Below are 8380 nucleotides of genomic sequence, written 5' to 3' on the forward strand. Positions count from 1 at the left end.
GGCCGAAATTTTTATGCGTAGTGTAAATTTAGCCGTTTTCGGCCAAAAATTTTTATACGTAGTGTAAAATTTAGCAGTTTTCAGACGAAAATTTTTATATTTAGTGTAAATTTAGCCGTTTTGACCAAAAATTTGAGCCCGACCCCCTTCGTTTGTGAAACTTTGTCTACATTTTGAGTCCACCCCCCCCCCCGCGCGCGGATGTCTTAGTCCGAGCTTCGCCACTGCATATAATGCTTACCTTACACTATTACATATACATACGAATGATGAACAATTAATCATATTATTTTCGTATACATTAAATTTGACTTGTTTTCATACATATATAGTAATACAATCCCCATGCGCCTATATATATATTCCCATGTTATGTATGTAAAACCACAAGAAACACACAATGAATTACTCACTTGAATTGATTTTCTTATTCCTTTCTATATTGTTACTCGTATTTATCATTCGAACCAGGTCGAAATCAACGCAAAGAGAAGCTCCAGAACTCGGTGGTGCGTGGCCAATCATCGGACACCTCCACTTATTCGGAGGCGACCAGCTTTTGCACCGTACACTAGGTACCATTGCAGACAAATTTGGTCCGGCTTTTAGCATCCGTCTAGGAACCCGTCGTGCATTCGTGGTCAGTAGTTGGGAAGTAGCCAAAGAATGCTTAACCGTCAATGACGAAGCACTTGCTTGCAGGCCAAAAACAGCCGCGCTGAAGCACATGTGCTATGACAATGGTTTGGGTCCGTACACTCCATTTTGGCGAGAAATGAAAAAGATCTCTATCCAGGAATTTTTGTCCAATCGTCGCATTGAGAAGCTTAAAGATGTTCGTTTATTAGAGATTAATTCAGGACTTAACGAGCTTCACAAGCGATGGATTCATAACTCACACCGGCCTGTTGTGGTGGAACTGAGTAACTGGTTGGAACACATTTTGTTAAACATAATTGTGATTATGGTGTCGGGAAAACGATATTTTGGTGTTGGAGCCGGTGGTGATGAGGCGGCAAGGTTCCAGAAGGCCATCAGCGAGTTCTATCGACTGTGTGGTGTTTTCGTCGTATCGGACGTGATACCTTTTCTTTGGTGGTTGGATTTGCATGGATACCAGAAGCAGATGAAAAAGACTGCAAAAGATTTGGACTTGGTGCGCGGCGGGTGGCTAAACGAGCATCGACAGACAGAAGAGGAACTTAGATTTGGAACGAAATAAAAATAAAGATGATGCAAAGGATTTTATAGATGTGATGTTGTCACTTGATGATGAAGGGAAACTCCCAAATAATGAGATTGATTCAGACACTATCATCAAGTTTACATGTTTGGTAAGTTATATGTATACACAGTGGCGAAGCTACACATACACGTTGAGGAGTCCTGACTTAATATTTATAAAAAAATCATAAACTAGAGGGGGGTGGGCTCATAATTTCGGTCGGAAACGGGTAAATTTACACTATGTATAATAATATTCGGCCGAAAAATGATAAATTTAAACTACCGAGCGAAAAACGGAGGGGCCGGGCTCAAAATTTCGGTCGGAAATGGGTAAATTTATGCTATGTATACAAATTTTCGGCTGAAAAATGATAAAGTTACACTACCGATCGAAAAAACGGAGGGGGCCAGACTCAAAATTCCTGTCAGAAACGGGTAAATTTACATTATGTATACAAATTTTCGACTGTAAAAGGATAAATTTACACTACCAATCGAATAACAGAGAGAGCCGGGCCACCCCTGGCCCCAACTAACCAACGCCCCTGTGTATACAATTAACTTAAACTTTGTACAATTATTGTTGATAGGTACAATCTTTAAAATGTTTTTATAGGGCATGATCCTAGGAGGTAACACGACAGCCGGGATAGTAAATTGGGCTATCGCATTATTGTTAAATCATCCTGATGTTTTAATGAAATTGCAACAAGAGATCGATGAGAATGTAGGTAAAGAAAGACAAGTTGATGAATCTGACATAAAACACCTTTTCTTGAGGCAATAATAAAAGAAACATTTCATCTTTATCCGGCGGGCCCGCTCACATGTTATCAGGTTTGGCTATTAGGCTTTGAATAAAACTTCTTTCTCATATGTTTGGCTATTAGGCTTGTTTCATAACATGTTATCAGCACGAATTGCTTTGGAGTTGGTGTACATCATCAGGTAAGTCATTATGATCTAATTAACATATCATTCTTATTTAATTTCTTAAACACGAACCATATTGTAAGTCATATAATTTTGAGTTGTATTAGAGATTCGTTATGTTCTTATTTTAAATCAAGCAGAATAAATTCATATTATAATTTATATAATTTTAGGTTATATCGATATTCATATTTTATACCAGTATAGTTATGATTTAATATAATTCAGCAAATTCAAAATCAATAAAGTGATTTTTCATAGTTATCGGCTACCGTGGTTTTAATTAGAAAAGATGAATTCTAGGTGATAATATAAAATTCTAAAACCGAAATCTATACAAATTTAAAAGCCGGAATTTTAATTTAAAGTTGATTTGTTCTTATTTGTAGGCATGTTTTCTTTCCTTTAATGGGTTATGCCATAATGCAAAGCCTTGAGCCCTTAGAACACAATTCAGTATTGTGAATAATAAGGGTGTTCAAAAGAATCCGAATCCGTATCCAAATTGTTCGATTATTCGTATATGAACTATCCGAAAATTTCGGATTCAGATTCGGATAGCAATTCTGAGATTTTTCGGATAGTTCGGATATTCGAACTATCCGAATTATCAAATTTAATATTTTTAATTATTTATATTACACTTAAATATATAGGGTTTCAAGCCATAAAAAGTCGAGCGCCGCTCTCATCCAAAAAAATTATGAAAACCTTCAATCAACTTCATCATAATTTCAATCCCTGGAATTTTTTCATCAAGTATCCTTTGCTACAATTCCTGCCGATGCAATTGAATCTCGCAATTTTATGCCGTTAATAAAATGATAATGAAATTCTTTGTTTTTATACTCTTTAGTTAACTTTTATTTTAGATTTTATTTATTTACTTATATTAGCCATTTAATCATTTCAATACATTTTACTAAATTGATTAATTATATCTATAGAAAAAAGTGGATGATGTGAAAAAATGTAATGATATTTATATGGTTGGTACATGAATTTTAAAGATTTGTAATGATATGATGCTTAAGTTGTTTAGACCAGTAAGGGTGCCTAAAAGATCTTTAAGCATTGGAGATAGTATTATTATATGGTTTGATATAGGAGTATATGAATTATTATGCTTTATTCTCATGCGTAGGATGTGGTTTTACCATATGTATATGTTAATATATGTTGTGGCTCAAGTCACAACCCAATATTCATCTAACTATCTGTATAATTGTCTACCATAAATTCTATGTGTCGCTCTCACATCGCTCTCCCATCTTTCATTGCTTGATTTCAGAATAAAGCCTTCTCGTGTTTTCTTTCCAAATTCGTGGGTTTATATCATATAACCTAAAAAAATAATCCTCGGACCTTCTTCACCCCACATCTCATCTATTACCCAACACTTCCCACCATCTTTGTTCCTAAATCGATCATCCTAAACCGCCTCCCGTGTCTCGCGTTTCACTGTGATTTATCCTTCTGGATGATCATCCCAAACAAAGATATGTTCACCCTAAATAAGTTTATATGTTTTGAATAATTCGATTTCTATCACAGATGGATCTCCTGACATTTAAATCTTTTGTGAAACTGAACCAATTAAACGGGATTACGAGAATAGATTAGAAACTAACCAATTAAACGGGATTACGATATTAGCTTATTTACACCACTAATCAGTGGCTTAAACACAATTATTAAAAGACATAAACTGGTTTTGGTTCAACCTTTAGATAAACTTTTGGTTTCAATAATTTAGGGGATTGTTTATTATCGGTTTAGTGATTTCAATCAATTTTTTTCTAAACCGTCAGTTGGTTCGTATTAAAGTTTTTAATTGGTAGATATGGAATATGCATATAACACATAAGTAACCACCATGCTTCTTCTTAAAGGTATTCTTAAAAGAAAAAAAAATCAAATCTTATTTATGTTTTTAGGGATGAGATTAGGTGGTTTTTAATTTTGGTTCAATTTGGTGAGTTAATTTTTGATATTGTTTGAGGTTAAGGAATCAATAATTAGAGGATTAGCTACAACTAAATGATTCATACAGGTAACAGTTAGGTAATTATATATTGGTTTAAGAAATTATTGTAAGTTTTATAGTTTTGGACAGTATAAATCTGAAGTTTAGAGTTAGATTTGTGACACACTAGAAAACTAATTGAATATGCATTAATTATTTTGTTGAAATTGTTTATATGCTATGTTGCTTTTCACTTTTGAGGCGTTTTATTTCATATAACAATCACTTATGCACATAACAAATCCATTTTTAGACCATTGTATTCTATCTCTCTGTCTCTATGCATATATCTTTCAATTTCTTATATTTGTCTATGGATTTATCAGTTTGATAAAGTGTGTGGTTTCTAGAGTTTATCGTTAGCTTATTTTAATAAGTGAAATGACAAGAATGAATTATGCAGTTGGATGATGTGTAAGTTGATTCATAATCAGCCGGTTGTTATTTCTCGATGTAGAAGATGATAGTAAAGATATTAAATTGTCCATTAATTCGCCTGGTGGTTCTGTTACTGCTGGTATGTATATAGTTTGCTTTTATTGATTAATCTTAAAACATAAGTGCTTCATCACCTCACTAGGAAACTATATATATCATATCTACTTAATAGGTCTGAAATTATATTATCATACATTTTAATTTGGGTATACTTTGATTAAAGTTTTATTTCTTTTGGTTGCAAATGTTGTGCAATCTCATGTTTGTGCTCAATTTGGTGACCTATGGTACATCAATCGAACATCATAATGCCAATGTTATTTATAACTTTATACCATATTGGTGTGGTATAACAACAAATTACACTGTAACCTTATATGCACTTTGCTTTAGGATAATATAAGAAAAAGTTATTTTTGTTTTATACTTGTGTTCTTTTGTTATAATATTTTTAACTGCGTGGTGTCTTTGAAATTCATGAAGCATATGTACTTTATGATTTCAGTGTACATATTTGAAGCCAACCTTACAAACTTTGAACGTGCCGAGGTACACAAATTATGAAGAAAAATGGTTACAAAGTCTGCAAGTTGCAGGTGAGTTTTGTTCGTTATGTATCAAAACTATATTATAAGTAATAAATTAACAACCCGTCTAATACAAACCCGTGATATATCAATAGTCTGACTAAATGATTTTGTATTTCATATATTTATTAGTTTGTGAAAAGTTTAGTGCTTTAGCTGGTTAACCAAGCAAGTGGCCTTATTGGCCAGTGGTCTGATTTTTATATAGAATGAAAGTCAACATGGTAAACGAACCGAACGAGTGAAACGAACGAACTTAAACCAAATGTAAACTAATAAACATAAATGGATTTAAATAGATGAACATTTAAGAACATAAACGAACTAGACATTGTAAATTGGTTTTTGTTGCACGTGTAATCCCATAGTAACCAATTTATTGAATTTGTTGGTGGGTTAAAGTGTGTTGAGGTTAAGGAAATATAGTTAGGTAATTTTGTATTGGTTTAAAAAAATAGTGTAAGTTTTATAGGTTAGGCCAATAGAAATATGAAGTTTAGAGTTAGATTTGTGACACACTAAGACAATTGTATTTATTTATTAAAATTATATAAGATGGTTATATTTATTTTTGTATAGGTAAAAGATTTAGGCAGGAAAAACGAAGGAAGGTGATGATCATGTGGGGTTGTGAACAATTTAATGAAGTTTCTAGGATATGGAGGGATGCTCTCATCATGTGTTATTGATCTCATGTTCATGTTATTATATCAGTTGAAATTTAGTTTGATGATCATAGCTAATAGTATATTTGTTAACAAAATATGTATAAATCATGTATTTTGAAGGTTGTATGGTTCACAATTGCAGGGAAGATACTTTGAAGGTTAGCTGACTTTCGACCTTTTTTATTTCCTTAAATACAGACTGGAATTAAGTTATTTGTTTCACTTATCAACGTGTTTGTAAAATGATTCATCATGTACAGATGAAAGGCTTAATGGGCTGGAAGAAGAAGGGGTTCGGCTAAGAAACAGTTTTTCACAGTTTGGAATCCAAATCAAAGGATGCTAAAAAGAAGCGGGAATTAATCAAGTCAAGGGTTGAATGTTGACATAATTTGTGACCGGATAGTCCAGTATATACAACTCAATATACATGTCACAATAGAGAAACCTCCAAAGAAAGTGCCCCATCGCAACAAGCAGCAACACTACCGATGGTATCAACATTGCCATCCCCACCGAAAACGAACAAACAGAAATAAAAAAAAAAAAAAAAAACCATGAAAATGTGGTGTTGAATTGTGAAGATTTGATATGTCGGTGACGATAATGGTATTGGAGCTGTAATCGGAGATAGAGACTCGCCACCGGCATGACACTATTAGGTTTAACTCTTTGGGCTTCATCCAAAACTGCATCAAATTGACCCGTTGATAAGTGAATGGAAACTGGTCAATACAGTAGTTTTTTTTGTTTGTCAACTCAAATTGGATGGTTGACTTAGTTAAAAAGTTTGTTCGGGTTATATTGACCCAGCCATTAGCATGTCTGTCTAACTTATTTTACATTTTATAAATAAGAAAAAATATATATTAGTTTTGCAATTAATGTACACCTCTTAAGCATGTTGTTGAAAATGGTACTGGGCAAGAAGGCAATTTGAGAATCTCTGAAAATATGATGTAGTGCCTGAAATTGTAGGTCAAAATTAAAGTCAAATCTATGTAGATTAAAGAGGTGGTTGTTGTGAATAGGAAATGTACGACTAAATTTGTTTGAAGAAAAATAAGTTACTCAGTTTTGATTTCTAAGTCTTCAAATTAATTTGGACAGTTTTAAGTCGGTTTATTGACTCTGACCATCTAGATTTGAAGTCAAATAATGAAACCGAAACCAACTAAAAACTGAAACTGAATAAACTCAAACCAAACTAAAATGAAACTAAAACCCAATACCGAACCGAAACAAAACCTAAACAAATTGAAACAAAACCAACAACCAGACATTTGAATTCGAAAATAAACAAAACTAAAAAATCCAAAACCAAAAACAATAATTATTTCTTTTGATTGAATAAATATGAGATTGAAATCTCTAACTCAAAGAAAGAACTGCAAATAATTCCACCTGTTTTTCAAATAAAAAAACAAGTCATAAATATTAAAATTTAAAATACTAAGTCTGAATATATGTACAAAATATTAAACATATATACATTAATAATAATAAAACATCTAAAAAGTTCGTTTTTGCATATGATTAGGAACAAACACATCACAAAAAAAATATACTAATATATAACTCACTAATGTAATTAAAAAAAGTTAACAAAAATAACATAAACAACCTATGTAATACAATAAAACTAAAAAAGTTTAAAAAACAAACATTAAACCTGGGAAAAGTATTACATGCTACATAATTCTTAATTCATAACAACAATTCTATAAGCCCAAAAACTATACATAAACTCCAACCAAAGTATAAAGTCATGTAAGTACAAAACAAGGTTGCAACAAGCTCATACAAACATACTAAAAACCCATAAACTAAACTTGAACTCTAACTATAAACAGATCAAAATTTATTGATTTATGTAACCTTTCATCTACACCACAAAGTTTATGTTTAAGTAGAAATCTAAACATATCATAATAGAACATTACATATTCACACTAATATAAAAAATTCTGAATAAACTCGCGTAACACGCTGGCTAAAAGCTAGTTCTCTAATATAGCTCTACATGGCGTTGACCGGATGCTAATTGTGCATTGGATAAAACACTTACTGAAGTCACCTGAATCTGTTGTGATTCACGTGAGCGGAAGCTTCAACGATTTTTGGCGCTTTATTTATTTATTTTTTCTAAATTTGTAAACTAATGTTAATAGAATAAATACATTATATTATAAATAGTACAACCAACAACACTAAATTTAACGTGCTTTATGGGTATTTAAATTGCAAAATCATTATATGAAACAATTGTAACATTTATTATTATTATTATTATTATTATTATTATTATTATTATTATTATTTAAGTTAAAGGGTCGATTTTGATATTTAAAATTATGGATTTAAATTAGCATATGCATAACTTCAGGGAGGCAAATTGTAAAGTACAATTAAAATTGGAGTACTGGTTTTTAACACTTTAAACTTTCACCCGTTGGTTAATACCACTCCCAACTTTTGATTTGTTACTCGTCACTTCCAAC

The 8380-nt window shown here is 32.0% G+C and overlaps 1 pseudogene; it reads left to right on the forward strand.

Annotated features, from left to right (window-relative positions):
• Window positions 1–300: 300 nt before the first annotated feature.
• On the forward strand, window positions 301–1415 carry LOC143591940 (xanthotoxin 5-hydroxylase CYP82C4 pseudogene; annotated as a pseudogene).
• The last annotated feature ends 6965 nt before the right edge of the window (window positions 1416–8380 follow it).

This window comes from Bidens hawaiensis, unplaced genomic scaffold (genome assembly GCF_021521415.1).
Source record: "Bidens hawaiensis isolate Kalapana, Puna unplaced genomic scaffold, B.hawaiensis_p1.1 tig00040181_1, whole genome shotgun sequence".
Lineage (NCBI taxonomy): Eukaryota > Viridiplantae > Streptophyta > Magnoliopsida > Asterales > Asteraceae > Bidens > Bidens hawaiensis.